At 36.6% G+C, this 22,018-nt stretch overlaps 1 long non-coding RNA gene across 1 annotated transcript in view; it reads left to right on the top strand.

Annotated features, from left to right (window-relative positions):
- Positions 1-22,018, top strand: part of LOC108641623 — a 41,416-nt gene that overhangs the window by 18,398 nt on the left and 1,000 nt on the right. Inside the window, exons 5-10 of the long non-coding RNA XR_001922161.2 lie at positions 3,857-3,938; positions 9,347-9,387; positions 10,219-10,280; positions 16,051-16,102; positions 16,618-16,800; positions 21,455-21,619. This is a non-coding gene — a long non-coding RNA (uncharacterized LOC108641623). The remainder of the gene's footprint in view (positions 1-3,856; positions 3,939-9,346; positions 9,388-10,218; positions 10,281-16,050; positions 16,103-16,617; positions 16,801-21,454; positions 21,620-22,018) is intronic.

Raw genomic sequence — 22,018 nt, 5'->3', positions numbered from 1 at the left:
TCCTAACAAATAATCTCAAAGTAATGACATCTTCATGTAACAGACTGTCTTTTCTTTCTCTTGAGGAATGCAGCTACTTTCAAGCAAAAAATCAGCTTTGTGTCATAGGGAGATAAGTAGCAGAATAACTGCAAATACAGTGCAATTGCTAGTGATTGGTTGTTAGAGTCATTTTAGAGGCCAAAAACATCTTGCTTGGCTTCTAGTTGCCTGTAAAGAAAAGTGCAGTGCATCTCTTTCTGCCATATCTACCAACCCCATCAGGATGTTTCTAGTACCATGGCTATTTGTTTTTTATTCTTTGCAGTCTTCTGTTTTGTAATACAATACTTAATAACAGTTGCCATTTGTTTGGGTTATTTTTTTTTTTAATTGGAACTCTCAAACTGCAGCACATGGACCAGTTCTGGTCTGAAAATCACTTTTCAGTTATTATAATGGACCAAAGGACTGTTTGATGTCGTCTCTTGACCTTGTTCCAGATGGTAAGTGTCACTAAAACCATCCAAAACCTCTAAATACTTGCCTAGTATCACAATTGCTACAGTTGCTAGTAAGATGCTATATGAGCACAAATGGGAAGTGAGCTGGTTCAAGAGTCAACCTCTGTAATAGGATGTGTCATTGCTATGATAAATTCCTGTATGGTGTGTCGTATGTCCACTGAAGTGAAAAATATTATGAATCTATTTTCTGGGGTCTGAAGGTGTGAGGAATTTCCTTGGTACTGGTGAAGATGGACTAAAGTTGCCACAGAAAAAAAGCTAGCTACTTTAAGCAGCTATCAGGATTTTCTGAACAGACAGATAAATTCTGTTTCATGCAGACTCTGCTGAAGGAAAATGGAGAGAAGTATGTGTGTCACTAGAAGGGCACATCACTATAAAACAAAAACGAAGATTTTTTGTGAGGATGTACCAGTGCTCCAACTTGTCACCTTGTCAAAGTGAAAAGAAGGAGTCCCATGTACCCCTGTAGGATCTGCGCTAGGCAGCTGTTGTATATTCCAAGCTATCCTAATAATGAACAGCCTACACTGCCATTAGGTAATCCAACAATAGAGAATTTCTCTTTTGAAAGGTGACAATTTGTTACCTGTGTGCCACATATTCCTGAAATTTTGACCCAAACTCCCTCAGCAACCTGAATGAGTGCTTTTTTTCTTTAAAGGTAAACAATACTCTTCCAAAGCCCCACCACAATCACTTAACAGCTGAATTAACAGTCCAAAGTGTTGCTAATCCACTGACTCAGAGGGAAGCTAAATTCAGACCCAGTGAGGCAGATATCTCATGCTGTGGATATTATTTACTTTTCCTGGGTGTTCCTTTCAGTGCCTGGAATATCCCTCACTAACTTTAAGCATTCTCTGTTGGCTGCTTCATATATTGTAGCATCAAAATGGTCTTGCTTCAAGCTCAATAGGAAGCTGAAGCATTACAGGCCTTCAAGAGGAAAGGGGAACTAAGAAACAGGAGAATGTTGCTGCATTCATGTTCCCACATGAATAAGATTAACCAATGTTTTCCCCAATTTCTACCAAGTGGCTTTGATAAATTACTAAATACATAATGTCATTTGATTCAAGCTAAATTCTTTGCTGTTTTTCAAATCCCAGTGTGAAAGAATGCTGCTTCTGAGAATGCTACATGACACAGTGGGCCAACATGTTTTTACAATAATAATAATTTACATTTTTATTAATAATTTACTTTTGAAGTATCCCAAAATGCTTCACAAAAACCATACATAGAGCACTGCAGATTTGCTGTCTTTGGAAGCAAGGCAGGCCAAGGAGGGAAAACTTTGTGAATAAGCTTCAGCAATCACTGTTTTATGGAAAGTATATCTGGTCTTCAGTGCTTACATAGGCAAAATGAGTTCTCAGTTCTTTAATGATCAAATTTTTAAAAGATCAGTGGAAGATGATGAACTAAACCAAATCTATTAGGAAAGGAGGAACCTTCTTTAAAACTGCTACTTTAAGGTCAGGAGCTTGTGGTTTAAAAGGAATATATATTCAAGTTTGAAACACAGGCTTATGGGCTAATGTTTATCCAAAGTTTCCTGATAGGAACAGCCAAATTCTTAATCCTTTTACTCTGCAATGTTGTATTGAAGGAGAAGAAAAGAGATGTAAGGTGATGTTTTTAGCCTTGGATGAAACACTGTAGAACAGACACATGCTTAGCTGCTGCTGTTTTAAGTATCATCCTCCAGCTTCTTGCTGAACCCATAGAGGATGGTGGATATAAGAAATAGATATTTGTTCTACCTTTGAACTTTGGCAGGAAAAGAACATTTTGAATCATTCCTCTAATTCCCCATGAGCACCCCAGAATATTTCCATGCTGTTCTGCTCTTTATCTGCCGTATCTGTGACCCTGGATGCCTGCCCCATGCTTCTGCTCATGTAAGTGACTCTATCCTACACACACACACAGAGTCCTCCATTCAGATAAGTTTGCCAATGTGATTCCCTCTTTATTCAGAAAAAATCTCATTGAAGTCACAACTTACATAAGAAGCCAATACAAACTGGTAGCGAGATAATATCTTCCTATGAAACCAAGTTTCCAAAATCCTCAATGAAATGAAGATCAGTGTACCTTGTGGATTCCTTCAGGCAGCTGTACACCAGAAAAAGACAGGACAGTATTGGTCTATAAGTAGGATTTGTTCATCTAGCTTGACCTAGATCTGCTCCCACTGTTTGGCTCCAGAGCTTCACAGCTCTGGCAGCAAAATTGTCCTGCCAGGGATTTCTGGGGGACAAAATGCAAGAAGTAACAGAAACCTGAGCCTTGTCCTGTCAATGCTGGCCCCTGTGTTGAAATCCAAGATGCAAGATTACATTGCACCTACTGGTGGTCTAATGCTCTCAGCCTTTAAGTCAAAACCACTATTTCTCACTTGCCTATGTTTTAAATACAGGCTGTGTAGCATGGAGGATGGAGTAAGCCTACTGTGCTCTGCCCTGTCAGTGGCTTCATGCCAGTCCCTTGTGTGTGATCCTCCTACTTGCTTGCTGTTATAACGGGTGCTATTTCTATTGCAATGCTTTCCCACATTTCTACTGAAAGGGTTTATCAGAGTTTCCTTCAAAGTAAATTGCTCCTCTGTAACCTCATGAGGTTTTAAAAATATAATTTAAAGCTAAAGCCTAGAATCCTATTGCTGTCTCCATCTACTGCAAAGAAGCTGTCAATTAGAGACACCAGGTGGGAGAAAAAATCACTGAAACCCAAACTGAATCAAAACATGGATTTTTCTGCCTGCTGAGGAGTTGGTGAACGTTTACCATTCTTCAGTTGGCAGAACTGATTTAGTGTGAGGGGCAAACTATTGCACTCAGAGAGTGAGGAAGATTGTATATTATATTCCCATACAATGGTATCCAAGAGAGTCACAGTGAAGGTCTGAGGAAAACAGGGAGTATCAACAGCTTTTCAGTTTTCTGAGTGGAACGGTTTAATGCCCAAGAGGGCTACCAGATGGCTCGGATTCGGTCCCCAAACAAGATGTGACTTATACTGTAAACTGGTAGAACCAGTTCTTCTCCTAGGATCTCTATTTTCATTTCCAGGGTTTTGTTTAGCAGCACCATTAGTTACAATAGGACACCCTCCATTTTGGTACCTGTCACAGCTTCCTCTGGGACAGTGTAACTTCACAGCAGTGCTAAAATAGTGTCTTACACGCACACACACATACACACGCAAAACCCAACACAGTGTATTTTTTTCAGGTTTCCAAGACAATAAGGATAAAATCACAATATCTCCAGAGCTATGAGGCTTAGTAATACCTTTTTAAAGATTTCCAAACTCTCTTCCCAACTCCTCTTTCCTAACAGGGAAAAGTGTTCTCTGATCACACCTATCTTCTTCCCTGGCTGTATCTACTCTCTTTTTCTCATGTGTGTTGACTAAGACTAGGTAAGTATCCAGCATGTATAGGTCTAATTCATCTAAATTACTCCTTTAGAAAGTACAATTCCTTTCTTATAGGCTGTAGCTTTTGGAAAAATAAATAAACTGTTTTAAGTCTAGATAGAGCATTGTTCATTGTTCAGCCATTGTTATTTTAACTACATTGTTACTTGTAATTTTCTATTTTACAACTTTCTTTGAATATTATTGCAAATGTAGGAAGACTGATGTCATTTACATAAAGTGAAATAAATTCATATTATTTCAATCCATTCAAGATATATTTAATATCTATATAAAAATAATGGAAATGTTTCCTAGATGTTGTCAATATGTTTGCTACAAATTTATTTTCCTGGGAAGATTACTGATAGAGCTGTATCATTAACAAGCAGCATAGGCTTGTTACTTTTTTTGGATCTAAATTATTAGACTTAAGCAGCTCTTGGAAGAGGAAAAAGAAGCCATCAAGATACACAGCCCTCAGTCAGGAAATATGTCATCATGACCAACAGATATCAGTTACAGACAAGACACAAGGGATGGCTCGTGTAAAGCTTCAAGGAGAGAGAGTTCCACTACCTATTGTGGAATGTGTTCCCTCTTGAGGGAGAATAAAATTTATTAGGCCTTTCTTATGCTGAGATAGAGACAGGAATAACTACAGAAAACACTGCTAATGATGCACTGTTGTCACAATCAGAAGAACCCTAAATATGACGCATTCGGTAGGCTCTAGTGGCAAAATGGGAATTTCATTTTCATATGAACAGTAAAGAGTTTGTTAAGCAGTTACAGCTGTGAATAACTTTTAGTATTTGAATAGTTCCACTTGCTATATTCAGATGAATCATGTGAGTGATGTTACCCACCGGCATATTTAAAAGTATTGATCCTAAGGATATGTAATGAATTATTCCACTAATGCATAAGCTGATCATTAGAAAGTAAGTTTCTTTCACTGATTTAAGCATGGGTTTTAAAACACAGCTTATGAGTGAACCCTAAAGGAAAAAATTCTCTAACTTTAAATCTAAATTAAAAAAAAGAAAAAAGAAAAACCACAAAAACCCAAAACCAAAATCCAAAAACCAAAGAACCAAAGAAAAACACACAGGGGAAAAAAATCCCTAAACCCAAAACCAACGAAAAAACCCATTGGGTTTCCCCTTCCGTTCCTTTCTTTACTGGAAAAAGTCTGCAAGTTCTGTGGAGCACCTGAAGATTGATGATATAACCCCAGAAAAGCTATGACTAGACTTGCAGCTCTTTCCTTAGCAAAATGGAGAGGCCTGCCACAACATACATTATTTAGTATGGATGAAATGTTCTGGACATTACTTAGACTGATCTAATGTTCATCCAGAGTCACAATGTTGGAGAAGTAGTAATCATGAGCATTGGTGCATGGAGAACTCGTTTATCACTGCAGAACCACAAAAGAAAGAGCCCATTTGAATCTTATTTTCAAGTGTGCTTTGAAGCGCTGAGGTTAACAAATCCTTTAGTCACATACTGTACAGCCCTAATCGAAGCTCTTTCCACTCGGTCCTGCGAAGTATGTCTTTTTGAATGAACCCCCTACAGAAATAAAAGGGACAGTGTAACTCTGAAACTGCACTTCTGTTTGAAACTGATTTACCTGCTTTTGAGACAAGTAGTTCTATGACAACCACAAATGACACAGATGATTTTCTTGGTTGTTCAACTTGTGTTTGATAGGTCTTTCTATACAGATGGTGTCACCCTTTTCCTTGATAGTATATATCTTTTGCTCAGTGACCACCGAGAGCAAACTTATTTCAAAAAATCAGTACAGGAGCACATCGACAGAAAGACAGCAGAGAAGGCATAGACCTACCTGAAATGATTTTCTGTTATTATTCACACACACTTTTACCTAAAACAAAATCCAAACCTCAAAATCTGTCAGTTTAAATTTTTTTAAACAATGTTCAATTGAATCTTTTTTATAAGCTTTCCTTCAGCCAGAACAAAGATAGTATTGCAAGAACTCTTTAATAAAACTTTAATATTTAAATTCCCTCCTCAGTTCTTTCAGATAAAGAAGGTTGACTAACATCTGAATGTTTGGGGTTGAAGTCACAGCAAACCTTATTCGTGCTCCAGACTTCATTTTACTTTTAGTATGCTAAAAAGTCATTTGGTGTCACTGATTTATTTGCTTCCCCTCTTCTCCTGTAACTGAGGATATTTAGCAAAGCAAATATCTTAGACGAAAAAAAAAAAAAGAAGCTCTTAACTGTGCTTTGGTCAAATTTTGCATGTAATTAAAATTACTGGCCGAGTGTGGCAGCAGTCCTTGCCTGGGATTATGCTACATACCTTGTGCCTGAAGATGACTTCATATTGGTTTTATATCAAATAAAATTTCACTTGATTAGTCACCCAAAGATGCAGCACCATGGTCTCTCTTTCCTTTTCTTCCATTCCTTTCTCCCATCTCAATTTTTTTTTCTCCTTTCTACTTCATTACTATTTTTCTTCCTTTTGAAGACATTATTTAAAGTTTCTCATGTAATTCAGTTCTGATGAATATGTATCTTTGAACTATTTATATATCTAGTAATCAGATAGGTCAGGTGAAAAGGGCATGGCATTTAGTGGGAAACACTCAAGTGCAATTTGGGCATGATGACTGCGCATGTCTGTTCAGGAGCTTTTGGTCAGACTCTCCTTGTGAGTGAGACAATGGGTTGCTAACAAGCTAACAGGCTCTACAGAAACACTCAAGGTGAGGGCTGACTCATGTACTGATTTTGATATTGCTGCTATGTTGTCTGGGGAATCAAAAAACCCACTTCCATTATAGTCCTGCAAACCCCACGCTTCAGAGTTTCATGGAAAATAGGCTGTATGAGCTTTTGCACCCTGAAATGGTGTCACTTTACAAGTGGTAATATAATTAATGTTAATTGTGAGTGTTTGGGCTGTGCTCAGAAAATACAAAAATTTATATAGATGGTAAGTATCATTAAGTAGTTGTGGAAGCATTTGTTCTCCCTGGGGTTGTCTCTGACAATTAATTTCTTGGGGCACATTTTCAACAAGCATCTTTTACGACAGCTCACTCAAAGAAAAAACTGAATCTAAGCTTCAGAGCTAATAAATCCTCTAGAGAAACCTATACTGAAGAGGAGGTTTTTGTTTCTAGAAAAGAAAAAAGGGTATATCTAGCCATGTCCTGCTGACAGGACCATAATGCCAGCATCTCTAAACCAACAAATGTAAAAAGAAACACTTTGTGAATTATAATTCCACTTTCTTTTCAAGGCAGCAACATCCTCTGACAAAAAGAGGGTATCACCAACCTGCATTTCAAGGTTGAACAACCATAATAACACTTTAAGCTGGAAGAGATCATTTAGTCTTCTCTCTTATGTATTACACACCATTAAGTTTCACAGAGTAGTAGCTGTCCCTTTGCTGAGTCCAACAGCTTGAGTTTCACTGAAATTGTGTCTCCTGAAGAGAACAGGTGATAGTAGGGTACTCACAATGCCCAGAGCCCTGTGATGTCAGATGATTAAATGCATTATACTTGTGCATTCCTACCAAAGACGGGGATATACCAGTCTGTTCACAACTAAATAATGTTATCTGCATATGGGCTAAGTACAAAAGCTTCCACAGAAAAGTGGCTTTAGTCCATACACTTGAAGGTGTCCAGGGAGATCTCTAAAGAGGGATCTACCAACATTTGTCAGCTCAGCTATGTCCTAGCCTCCATGAACTGTCTAGGCTGGTGAAAGTATAGAGGAAACTAATAACTTACATGTAGACACATATATTTAAAATCCTAAACCCCATAACAATCTGAAGAAAATTCTCTGGGAATTCCATATTCTGCATTGCAGAGAGAAATAAATGCAACTAATACACCTTTCACAGAACCATAGAATTGCTGAGTTGGAAGGGACCCACAAGAATCACCAAGTCCAACCCTTATCCCTGCACAGGACCATCCCCAAGAGTCACACCATGTGCTTGGGAGTATCATCCAAATGCTTCTTGAACTCTGTCAGGCTTGGTGCTGGGACAACTTCCTAGGGAGCCTGTTCCAATGTCCAACCTCCCTCTGGGTGAAGAAGTTTTTTCTAATATTCAACCTAAACTTCCCCTGACACAACTTCAGACCATTCCCTTAGGTCCTGTCACTGGTCACCACAGAGAAGAGATCAGTGTGTGCCCCTCTTTTTCCCCTCATGAGGAAGTTTAAGACTGTGATGAGGTTTCCCCTCAGTTTCCATTTGTAGAGAAATACTTTCCTTATACCAAGTCTAGCAATCCTAGCAAACCTATGGAGAGGAATATATCTGGTCAACTGACAAGTCCTTCTAGGCTTTTGTTCCTACCAGCACGAGATTTCCTTGTAGTTTGTGTTATAAGGTAAAGTAAAAAATGCACAGTTCCGATGACAGTGCAAATCTTCCCAATCTATAAAAAAGGGAAAGAAGGAAGAGTTTCACAGGTGTCTGTTGAGAGGTGCCAAAGGTGAGAAGAGCAAAAACACAGCCATGTCATCAGAAAGCTCAGGCTGATTTTCTTGTGGAAATATTATTCAACACCAGAGTTTTGAAAGACTTAATTTTGAAACATTCCAGGCAATGTTGACTCTACTTACACCTATTAAGTCATTCAAGTATATAAGTATCTTTTCCACTAGGATGCTGTGTCTTATTTCAAGGTTGAAACTCATATAATCTTCCTGTCAATATATCTTTTAGTATCCCCATTAGTTAGATTGAAAAGCCCTTCACCAACCTCAACATTGTTTATGTTTTTCTATAGTGTTCAATTCTTTCTTATCTGCCTTTTTGATAAATTGAGTAGATTGAGCTGCTTGACTTCTCATTGTAGGAGATATTTTTCAACTCCTATCTGACTGAAATAATTGGCCTTTTTTTCCTTTTACTTGCTAATTTTATTTAATTTTTCTTTTTTTTTCATATAATAAAATATTTTTTAACCTTTTTTTAAAAGAACTGCAGTAAGTGTGTTAATGACATTTTCAGGATCTGGGTATTGGCAGCTGGTTTTGCTAGCATTTGTACTTCCATATTTATTAAATTTATCTGTACATATGATAATAATGCACACTATGAAATAATGCATGATGAATTACTGCTGTGGCTACCACATCTGTATTTTTGTTGTGTAATAAAGCACATGCATCCTGTGTGTAAGAGTCTGGTAAACTCATTGTATAACTGTGCACTGCTGCAGTTTATGTGTGGAGTCTCTAGTAGTTCTGTGTGAAATACAAAATACTCAGTCATTGCTTTCTACTGCAGAATAATTTCCACGTTTATTTTAAAGGATAAATAAAAAAATAAAAGTCAGTAAGTAGACTACAATGTATATTTAAAAATTTACTCTGTTTATATTTTCAGCATCAACAGCTAAGGTCCTGGAATTATTTCAAATGATTCAGGTAATCAGAAAAGAAATTCAAGTTGAGATAATTTTTGTAAATATTTTGTAAACATTTTAAAACATTTATTTTCTATCATAGAAGACTCATAATATTTGTGTCTCCCCCCAAAAAATATCAATTAGTTCCCATTTCTATTCATTTTTTTTCATTATTTCTCAGATATAGAAATGATTGAGTACTTTAGACATTTGGGAAGTGTTATAGATGTGTCACTCTTGCAATTTATATATGAATTTCATGAACCCAATGAACTGAGTCCAAATAGGGTAATCTGCCTTTTAAGATGTCTAAAATAAATAGCTAGATCTATTTTCAGCAGGCTTTTGGTAGTGATAAAAAGTTATTGGCCTGGGTCTGGCCATTTTGTAGAATAACTAGATGGATATTTCCCTGTAATTTTGCATCTATGTAGGAAGAGTGTATGGGATAACCAAATAAAAATTAAAGAAAAAGCATAGCAGGCAACTGAGCAATAATTCAGCCATGAAGTTATTAACTGACTATATGATATAAACATCTATTAAAGCAAAAGAAGACAAATCACAGCCACATTCTCTTTCACACTTCAAAAAACTAAAACCTCTTCTATGTAGAGAATGGGCTGCTGGTTCAGGACTAGAACGCAAGAACTTTGTCCATCGGTTTGCTTCACAGCTGAGAAATTATGAAAGGTGCAATCTTGACTAGGTTGCAAATCAATCTTGATTAGACAACATTAGGAGGAATCATCTGTAACGTATCGATAAAAACCCCAAAATCAATATTGATCTCTAGCACTCTGGTCATGATCCCACAAATTCTCATCTGGTTCTTACTTGCCTTTGCCAGGAGATCCAAGGTTGACATGGACAAGAGAGAGGCAGCTCTACCAAACACCTCTACAAAACTTGGTGGGTTTAGATAATTTTCCATTGCAATGAATTGGATAATCATTAATATGTTTCAGGCAATACATATGTGTGCTTTTGAATAATAACAACAAAGCAGTAAATAAATTCTAAGAGTTGATAGGAAGTCTGTGTTTCAGGGTAATGGCAATTACTAATATAAAGCACTTTAGATTAAGCCTCAACTACCAGGTTTAGTATAAACGTGTTGTTTCCAGTGGTGCATATTTAAAACTAGTGGTGGAAGTAAACATTTTTCCTTTTATATTTTTCTTATAAAGAACAAGAGTTTGGTCATTAGGATAATATGGAAAAAGAAAATAGCTTGATAAAATGCCCAAGGACACAGAGATACAAAATACGAAATCTTTCATATGAAGGGGAAATTTTACTTTTGCCATTTTTCTGAAGGAAAAGGAAAAACAAACACCTAACCCCCCCATATATAAGATTAGAAATACACATGAAATTTAGAGGGAGCATAAATTGGTCTGTTGTGCCATAGGATTTCATATCTTTTTCATGGCTTTGCAGATGCCATGCCTTGGGATAAGCTAAACTTGGAGCTCAAGTATAAATGACACTATTGCAGGAGAATTACCCTTCAAGCCCTCATGTACAGGACAGGACTGAATACAACGGTATATTGTGTAGTCAGAAAAATAGAATATTGCTGAGTTCGTGCAAATAACAAGACTACATACAGCTTTATTGTGTAAAGCAATCACAAGGGATGGATAAAAAAATAAATTCTGGCCTCAGTTCAACAGAAATTGATTCAAAAACCTGTCTCAGTGCAATAAACATAAGTCTTGTCTACAGTTTTGAAGTAATTAACTAGTCAAAAGTAAAACAATCTTTATAGCAGAAATTTTTGGAGGTTTTAAGAAGTGTTCCAGGGTTCTGAGACTAGTGGCAAAATGTGTCATCTGAGGTTGAACATTTGATGGGACCTGGTGAGATCAAAGAACCGGAAAGAAAAAACTACATTGAATACATAGGAATGAGTTCCAATTACAAGCTGGACAGTCCTTAGTCTTAACACAGCTTAAGCACAGCTGTAGACGGCATTGCTGCTCCTTACTTTAGGAGAAACACCACCAAGATGTCTTGAACCAGAGGCACAGGCTCTTGAGGTTCAGCTCCACAGGCCTAACAACATGTGGTGTGTCAGGATGAAGCCTGTGGAAGTGTGACAAAGTGAGAAATTAATTAACTAATGTCATGCTGCTGGTGGTCTCAACCTGCTTCTACCAACACTTGACTGAAGGCCTCAGCTTGCAGCTGCCTATGTCTGGTTCCTTAATTTTGATTCCAAACAGTCATGTTATACACAATTATATCCTTTCATTAGGAGTGAGCTAGAAATTATGAAATTGAGCTCTTGGAAACCAGTTTCTGAACTGAGTAAAGGCATTTCGCTTGATATGTCTTTCGGTCTATTCTGACATCTATAAGCACCCAAAACCCAAGGGTGCAGTTTCACATTCTGTTCTAGCTAGTGACAGGTGTTGCTGAAAATGACAGTCCAATCTTCACAGCTGCCTTTCATGTAGATTCTCATTCCCCGAATCTGTAGAAAACTAAGTCCAAAATAAGACTGGGTCATTCAGCCATTTTTATTATTACCATGTAGAAAATAGAGGAAACACCTGTCCCAAAAAGAAAATGATTAGGGGAGCAGGAAAAACCATCCTGGCACAAGTTAGGGAAATTAAATAGAGTGCAATACTGCAGCCTGACTATTCACCTGCTTCCTTAAAAAATGAGAAATTATGCAAGCTCATTTGTATATACATCAATAACGAAGCCACTTTTAGCCCAATGGCAATCAGTGCAGGATTTGTGCTGTCCAAGACAAACAAGTGGGCACAAATCAAACACTGGATGTGAATGAATTGCCTCATTATATTTTTTTCCCCTCTGTGTAGTAAGAGAACCTTCCTCTCCTGTCTAAAGGAGTTTCATAGGGAGAATTTCAAGGTGTTGTTTTCTTACCAGTTGAATTCTTGATGATGTCCTAATCAGGAAAATTATGTGGATCATCAGATCTTGTTGTGTTGAACCTAAATTTGCCATAATGATGTTGGCTGAAGTGTCACATTTGTACTTTGATGTTCAGGCCCTTTTGTTTATTGGAACCCATTCAATAGTTCACAGGGATTTTTGTATCATTATCCATTGCAGCTGGAAAGAGGTGTGAGGTTAATTCCACGTTTCTGTTTCAGGATAATAACATATATCTCAGTATAGTATATACTAATATCTGTGGGTTCAAAGGATTTGCAGTGTTTCTGTTGCCCTATTGCTCTTCATAAGAAGAAAGACTAAAGCCCTCACCAAAAGTTAAGGTTACTTTAAAAAAAAAGCAATTTAGCAATATTTCTAATACAGAAATTTTTAATACAGGACCTCAAAATAAAACTGGTCTAGTTGAAAATGATAAATAACATTGTGCTGAATATTGCAACATTATTCTTTTCTTTTTCTTCAGAAAAGCAATTATCTTTAGAAGCTGGTTGACACTAGACCACGTGATTATATTCATTTTATCATATGTGAGAAATTTACATAGTTGGAAGGTTGCACATAGAACTCAATATTGTGTAATCTTGAAATGCCAACTTTTTCAAGCCATATAGTCACTCTGTATGGAAGGGTGGGTGATATTTCTGCTCTAGCAACCTTCTCAAGACTCAGCAAATAGACTCGGCAGGGGTTAACCTGCAGGATGTCCAGAACTGAGCAGAATTTCTCCTCATCTGTAGTGATAAAAAGTCAGCAGAATTTTTCCCTTTTCATATGTAAGGGAGAGTGTGAAGTCTTCAAAAAAATGCATAAGGACAGAAGGAGCTGGAGCGCAATAGACTTTGTTATAATTTGTCCTCCTGTGCTGCATGAATATAATGCTGAGTGACTGGCAGATATTTTAAGATCCACTTCTTCATTTTTTTTGATTAGAAGAAATCGTACATGGCCTTCCTTGGTATACAGCCCTTGATTTCTATCTGCTTAGGAACTCTGGAAAAGAGAAAAATTTCTTTCTAATGAAGTCTTTAAGGATACCTCACTTGTAAGTGGCCTAACAGTAACCTCTATTCTAAAGTTGTCTTATAAGCACATTTTCATTTCTTTTATTTTGCTGAAGTTTCTTGCAGCTTAAAGTTTCTGAGAGTTCTGTCTAACTTAAAATGATAGGTGATATGTATATCTGTATACACATACACTGGCGGAAAACTTATACTGCTTATGGAGAAATTTAATTCTCAACCTTAATGATGAATACAGAATTCCAGTCCAGAATGCTGGAGAGAACATGCGTTTGTAAGTAACCATCCTTATCCCAGTTAGTTGTAATCAGGTCTACTATGAAGCTTTGCCTGTGCTATTCTGTTAGATTATCATTATATTTACTTCTTGTGATACAGCTGCATTCCAGACTGGGACTCTCTAACCACAAATGCAGAGACAGTCACAATTCCTGTTCCCCAAATACACTTGGTTACACATAAAAAATTACACACTTGCAGTGAAAAACAAAAAATATATTCACTAGTATATTCACAAGTTTCTTCCTTCTCTATAATTTCTATTTGCTAATCTCAAAAGTCTCATAAATGGTTATGAGCCAGAAAAATTACTCCAGGTGTAGATTATTTGTTAGTTAGCACTTTTCACTTACTCGGTTTTTTTTGTTTTTTTTTTAAATAAAGTCTACCAACAAAAAAAGAAAAACTATGACATCTGCTCATGATGGCAATTCATTCATTATCATTTTCTGAAGAAATTGATTTATGAACCAGTGTTTTTCTAGGTCAAAAGAGGTTTGTCCAAGTATTTGTTGAATACTTATAAGCAATGAATATATTTGCAGAATTCAGGGTTGCCTCTTGAATCATTTGTAGGCAAAATAAAAAAAATAAACTGGCTAAATTCACAATGAATATTATTTGCAATGAATAATTCAACCAGTACTAATTATTTAGCACCTGTAGAGGAAAGACAGAGAAATAGATATGTTAATATAGTGATGCCTCTTTTCTGTCTAACTATCAGATATTGATGTAGAGGAGGGCAAAAGTCTGTCACAAAGCACACTTGCTGGCAGATGTGTTATCAGCAAGGAAAGAAGATTTAATTTGCCAAAATTATCCATCTATCTGTCTATCTGCACATTTATACAGAAAAACTCACATATGATTTCTATATATTTAATAAACCTATTGTATGTGAACTTTTTGGCATTACTTGACAACTTCAAAATGCAGATGTTGACTGACATGCAAGACACATACAGGAGCCAGATGCAGACATATTTTATGTACATTCTAGGACAGGAGATTAAGGGTCACATTTCTTCTGAAATGGCAAAACCTCAGTTTTTTCATATGTAATTAGGTAGATGCACAATGCAAATCCTTATTTGCTTCAGTCACCATATTTCAGGTATCCAATATGTGTTTCCATGTAGAATTATTATGCTTTGTTTTAAATATGGGGCTTTATATTACAATTAGAAGAACAATATGAAAGACAAAGATCCCAATGACCTTGTGAAATAATAATAATTATTTTTTAACATTTCTGTTCTTTTACATTGCCTTTATACAATATATGTGTTTATTGCATGACAGCACATGCACATATTCTACCTTATACACCTTAGTTTCTTCTGGGGTATAATACTGGATTTTGTGAAATGAGATAAGGTGTCAGTGGTTTTTTTGAAAATTACTAAATATGTTGTGATACACAATCAGTGGACCACACACTGTTCCCATTATAGTTGGCATATGTATGGATTGTTCCTTGATGTTTCTCAACATTTTGTATTTACACAGAATTCTGCCACGCATTTTCACTAAAACAGCACAGAAAGACTAGTATGTTTTTATTCTCTTTTGTTGGGAAAAGAATTTTGATCTGATCACGTTACTCTAAAATAAGAGTTCTGCCTTTGGTACCCTGTTTTGAGGAGTTCCAGAGAGAGAGAGAGAGAGACTTAGGTTACATACAATGAGAACTGACCATTTACATTGCAATAAATATATAATTTACGTAGTAAGGGGGGCACAGGTCTTTACTCTGGACATCCCAGTAATTCATGTGCTGTGAGTCTCTCAGGTAGATCAAGATACTGGGCTTTTATCCCTTTTCTTCTAAGCAGTTGGGAGTTGCAGTACAGCATTAGGATGCACTATGATAGGATTTTCTAAACCAGATGAGGATTCCTTTAAATGACAGTGTGTAGCTGAAAAACCTAACCAGATTTGGAAGATCTCTTTTCTCCTTTTTTTTTTTTTTAACTAGAACATGAGATTTTGGAAATGGATGTGTGGAATTGAGAAATTGATTACAAGAAGGGAGAGGCAGGTGGAATCTGGATGTTATGAGGAATTATCAGAAAAATATGTAAATGGATTATCAATTGCCAGGTAGTTCTGCAAAATTGTATTCCCACAGTTACATTACCAGAAAATTAGGTATAAACTATAGCTGAGCAAGCTTAATCTGTTCTCACATAACTTTCAGTTTGTTTGCTGTTTTTCCTCTCTGAGATCTGAATCATTGAGAAGAAAAATTGGCCCAGGCTCTCTCTGAACACAGGTTGAGTAAGTCAGTGATCCTGTGATGGTTTTTGCCAGTCCTTAGCAACTTCTGAGTATCACTAAATAAAACTGGATGGCTATGATTCCAAAGGGAAGACATAATGCTTGATGACTGCTGAAAAGTAGAGCATATCAGTCATGTCCCTAATATGTTTGTTTTCCAGATAGAAACTCCTTGGAAAATAGTATTGAAGAATGCTTATCCAGGACATGAAGGTCTGAAATTTTACATTTTTGAAGCTAAGGAGACAGGAGCCATCATGTCATTCATGTCCATCATAGCATTCTATGTTGCAGCTCCATTGTGCCAATAACCTGCATGCATAGAGGAGGTTCTGGCCCTGCACGTTTTATTTTGATTCTTTCTTTTTCCTTTCCTTATTCTGTTGTCACTATTTTAGCATGTGCCATGGCTGTTTCTTGTTTCAGTATAGAGCTGAACTTTCTCAGATGCAGGATGAGTCCTGAGAAATGAAGCTCTCATAGTATTGCTACACTTATTTGAGAGCAAGGACAACCTCATGGCTATTTTGTCTTTGGAACTGTCTGTAAATGCAGCAACAATGAAAACTGTGAAACAAAAATGAAAAAGATACGCACTTCCTTATGCTGAGTGCTTTGCTTGCTGCTCCAGGTGACTTAGCATAGACAAGGGTAAATGGCTTAAGAAAACCCTTGATATAAAAGAGATTTACAAGGAACTCTATCTTTTCTGTTTTTATTTTTCTCAGACATGTCATATCTGTGGATCATCAGGGAAGCTTTCCCATGACTTTGGATTTCAAAGCTACAGGTGGTCTGCAAGCATGGCACTTCAAAGTGTGTTTTGATTAAATGAAGCGATGTTTTCGTAATATGGATCCCAGATCTTTGAACTTTTTTCAGATCAATTCAGCCAACAAAGATTCAATTAGGTGAGATCAGAAGACCCGCTTCCATCCTTTGTTTTCATCTGTTGTTCAGCCCTATCTTTTCAAATAGCTTTAATACAAAACCAAGGCAAATAATTTATTTTAATGAGGACCACAATCATAATGATGGTAGTGGTGACGATGGTCCTTGTACTAACAGTAATAAAACACATTTACAGCTGGCAGTACTGGTTGCTTAAAAAAAACCAACAAAAACCCCAAACCAACTCGTATAGCCTAAGTAGTATTTTAACTGAATTAGCACATGTTGACACAAGCTGGGTCTGTATCCGCTACTGAAGCTTACTTAACTGTATGTATCTCGTGGGTTTGTGTTTTTTTTTTCCTTCAGTGAAAGAAAAACTGATCCTAACAGTTTTAAAGTTGTTAATTCAAACCATATGTCATAAAGCCAGTCTCCATATGGTGCAACACCACCTTATATTTACTGGGTGCTGCTTTTTCAAACATTATTCTAAAAGCTTTATTTGCCCCAAATGTAATAGGTGGTACTGAGCTCCTGAATAGAGCTTTTAAAATACCTCAAGTGCCTAAATCTCATGCTGATATAGCAAAAACATTCTGATTATTAAAAGGTAATTACAGCCTATTTTTTGGCAGAAATGTGCTAATCAAGGCCTTGGCTAAGAGTGCATGCTTAAGAGAAGAAAAGCATGCTGTCAATCCTCCATCTCCACACATGGCAACAAAAGATAGGTGTAGAAAAAAAATCCATCACCTAGTAGAAAGACTTTCTTCCGTGGTTTATTGTTCAAAACTATGCCTGAGTTACAGAAAAGAGGTAGCCTCTGCTCTTTCCGTCCTTAAGAAAGGTAAAAAAAAAAAAAAAGATCTGGATTTCTGAATCAAAATTAAAATGGAAAGTATGAAGAAGGTTAGAGAGATATTGAGTGATGATTTTGGTTTAATTCTGTATACTTCTCAAAGAAAATTATGTGGAAATGTCTTTGAAATGTCTGTCTTCACTGCGGAAAAAAGCTGAAGAGTAGCAAAGGGTGCTTTTTGGTGTCTTTGAGGTCTATAGAACTTTAGTCTGCTTATTTGATTTCACCCTTCTTTCTGATGCACCAGAAACTACCAATATTCTTACCCACCTTTCTTAGTACCAACCCACTCTCTACACTACCAAGCTCTAGGGAAGAGGCAAATGGAAATAGATGTTCATTCCTCATTAAGTTTTCTTTGGGGGAACAAGGGGGACCTTAGGCAGGCTTACCTGATAATCTGAAAATAGAGCTTTAGACGGATGGCACATGATTATATAAACTTAATTGCTTGATCTACATAGGGAAGAGTTGCTATGTTGAAATACATGCTACCCATAACTTGTTCTAGATCTGCTCTTTGCATCCAGTGGCAAAACTTACTCTGTTTTGCTGAGTCTAAAAGAGGAATGGTGCACAATTTCCATTTCTTTCCAACTTACTCAGTAGATGCTCTATCCAGACTCTGTATAAACTGTAAGACTTTATGTGGGAAAACATTGCCGAGTGTGTTACATGCATCAGTCTGAAAGGAGCCCTGCAGCCAGAGTGAGGATGGTAGATTGAAACCATTATCACTCACCATTTCTCATATGTATAAGCTCATGACTCACAATCAGTCTCGTCTTTTTCTTCTCTTTTTGTGCTGTATGATTAAAGTGAAACTTCCTTGCTTCTACCAGGGAGGTTCTTGGCTGTATAATTTTAAAGGCTATACAAGTATATAATTTTCTGAAGAAGGACCCACAAACCACAAACAAGCCTTAAACTATTGACACATGTGAAATCAAATTCTCTGATCATTTATACCACAGTAACTAAATCTACCATAGTGAATCTAGAATAGCTCCAAAGCATTTTATGATTGGCATCAAGGGAGTTACTTCTGGCTTCTCACTGGTGAAGCTGGAGGCAAAATTTGACCATAGAGAGAAACATTATTATTTAGCTCATTAATCACCAAGGAAACTTGCTAGATGAACAATCCTACTGGTTTTCATTATTTCCTTTATAATCTTATTAGAAACAGAATTCCAGATTGCATGCAGAGAATTCAGTGGAAAGAAAACAAGCAGCATCTAGCTAGCACTTCCACCTATTTCCAGTCTAATAAGTTAATAGCAACGTTCTTACAGAAACCCCTGCAAATAAAAACAGAATACAATAGCATTCTGAAATGAAAAAGAGAAAGAGAAGCACATAAATGAACGAAATAGTTCTGTGTATAATGCCACTGGTTAAAAAAAATACTTATTGTCTTCAACAGACTCCAACTTAGATTAAGCTACCAACCAATTAACCTATTCAGAGTACACAATGCTTCCTTAATACAATAATCATGAATGGATCAGTGTAAGAATGATGGATTGTCATTTGAATACATACTGAAGAGAATGAACTCAAATATAGAAACTAAACTCAAGATATAAACAAAATATAATGTTAACATGTGCCTACTTGTTCAAAAGGAAACCAAAGTGCTCACCACATGATATAGTGCCACAGATACTTGAAGATGACCTCTAATGAAGACCAAGGAATAGGAATATGCTGTGATTTATGATGGTAGATTAGCTAGGTGATTATTTCAGTCAGGAAAGGTGTCCTTTCTGATAAGAGCTCTGTGAACTTTCTCCTTGTGCAGTATGCATCTTGCATGTAAGTTTTAGTAGTTTTGTTAGCAGTGGAATTAAGAGGTGTGATACTTATGCCACTACCGACAGAGAGCAAATCAGCATAGTAATGTCCTACAGACAGCTCTTATTTTTTTTTAAATTCCTGCCTCAGACTTTTGCAGTTTTTTTATATTTTTTTTTTTAGTCCTCCACTATTTTCAAAAACCTATAGAGCTTATTAAGCTATCAGGAAAACAGCTCCATTCTAAATCCTGATAGCTTTTTCATTGGATTTTTTAAAGAAATGGTTATTTCTTTACATCCTGCTCAGACTTTACACCATATCAGTTCTCTGCATAAGCAAGCTTTTGTCCTTGAGAATAGATGGTAAAAGTGCCCAAACCAGGCAAAAACGATCCTGGATTTCAGACCACAGAAGTGCAACATGAGATGGCTGTGGTGACTTGCTGTCTTTACCACAGACTTCTGTTGTGCAGTTCAGCAAGTCACTTGATTTTTCAGGGCCTTGGCTGCTCACTGATGCCAGGAACACTAAGTAATTTAGCGCACACTTTGCTTATCTTCTCTATATAGTTGAAAGTGCTACAGGATAGTAGGATAGTAGCTGAATCTGCAGAGTGTGTATTACAATGGAGGCTCAACTTTCACTGGAGCCAGTAGGAGTGACTGGAATGCAAATGGTAATAGCAGCAATAGAAATAATAATTGGGGGGGGGTAGAATAAAGATTATTGGCATGATTTACACATGGACTGTTTATTCCTAACTGTTACATATCCCATATGCCTTTTGCTTTATCACAGCATGATATTTCCTGAGGTCTGCATCCTTCAATCATGGTTTTACTTTGAGTTGAGGTATCTGATTGGTAGTATGCCAGAAAAAAACCATTATCTTGCCAAGTCATTGGTATGAGGAAAGGGAACCCATTTCCCTATCTCCCATTCAAGTAACCAAGCTTTTAGATCTGTGGGTGAAGACAGATGCGTTTGTTTAGGTTACTTATTATAGCTATTCAAAATTTTGGAAAGTTTAATGATGCACCACAACGTTTAACTGTTGTATTTGCCATTTTGGTTGTATAAATTATATCCTTTATGAAAACCAACAACTGTGATGCTTTACAGTGTAGTTATTACAGAGAAATATGCAACTAGGAGGAGGTGGTTTTATCTCTCAATTCGGCAAATGAGAAACTGGGGATAAGAAAGCCCACGGCATGTTATCAATAGATTCGGGTAGCATAACTACAGTTTCCTCAATAAGCAGAATTTACCAAATTGCTCCATGTAACACATCAGTCCACTGTGCTTAACTCTTAATAGTTAGCTCTCCCTACCTGAGCAGCACTGCTCTCCCTGTGCCTCTGGACTCTGAGTCACTGGCAGGGACAGAGAACCTCAAGAGTGTCCTGTTCTGTGTGCCTGGACAGGTGGCTCACAACACTGCTCTTTGCAGTCTTGCAAGACTCCTGAGCAGCTTGGGTTTTCACCTCTGTGAGACACAGAAGGACTCAAGAGTTTGAGCTGTGGCTTCCTGTGACAATTCAACTCTCATTGGAAAGCTGATAAATTATCTTTTAATAAGCTGACTAATTTAGGTTACATTAGGTTAACTGTCCATCAGCATTTATTTTATAACATAAATTACTTATATTGAACTGATCCAGAGGTTTTAGCATTTGATAAATAATTAATAATAGAACAGAAATAAAACAGAGAGGTTGCAAAACACTTTTTTGTTTCACAGTTTCAACTAACTGCCTTTTTTTTTTTTAAATACAAATCCTCTGAAGTTGCAGTTATGATTATTAATGATGGGGATAATAAAACATTAATCAAATCTTTACAACTTTAAATAAGAAATTGTGTCTCATTAAAGTACATAACAAACTTAAATGGAATCTTACTTGCATGGCTTTTCTCTTATTTCTTCTTTAATTTTAATCATATTTGTCTTTTAGGAATTTAAAATTTCATTATATATAAATGAATACACTTACATATCCTTGTTTCAGTTTCAGCTTTAGCTTAAGAGATGATTGTCCTGATGCGAGATTTTCTAAAATGACAAGAGGAACAGATTGATGTGATAAATGCTGCAATGACCTGTACAGCTGCACTCCACTTTACCAATACAGAAATCATTCTACACAGTCCATCAAGTAAAAATATGGCTTTATGTAAGGATAAATAAAGCATTTGTTTATTCATTTTTTAAATAACACGATTTTTAAATAATCAAGATAAAAAGGTCACATATTTATTAATATGTAGCACACTTCTCATTACTCTGGCAAAATTATGCAACTGTTGCCTTTCAGCTGCCAGTTCTTTGCATTCACTTAATGTGCTCCTATATCCTTGTATGTGTCAAATGTTACTATGCTTTTTGTTTTATTCAAAATGAATATATTAACCTCTTCAGGGTTTTCTAGAAGGCAATGCTTTTCCTCCAGAATCTAGAAGGAAGAAGAATCCAAAAGGAAAAAAAACCAAAACAACACCCCAAATTTGCATGGCCATCTCAGAAGCTTCTTTTTAAACTCACTTTCTAAGTGGTAAATTTCACATTCGAGTCC

The sequence above is a fragment of the Manacus vitellinus genome, unplaced genomic scaffold (genome assembly GCF_001715985.3).
Source record: "Manacus vitellinus isolate BGI_N305 unplaced genomic scaffold, ASM171598v3 scaffold_7_pilon, whole genome shotgun sequence".
Classification (NCBI taxonomy): domain Eukaryota; kingdom Metazoa; phylum Chordata; class Aves; order Passeriformes; family Pipridae; genus Manacus; species Manacus vitellinus.
Note: the sequence above shows the minus strand (reverse complement) of the source record. Positions and strands in the feature narration are given on the sequence as shown.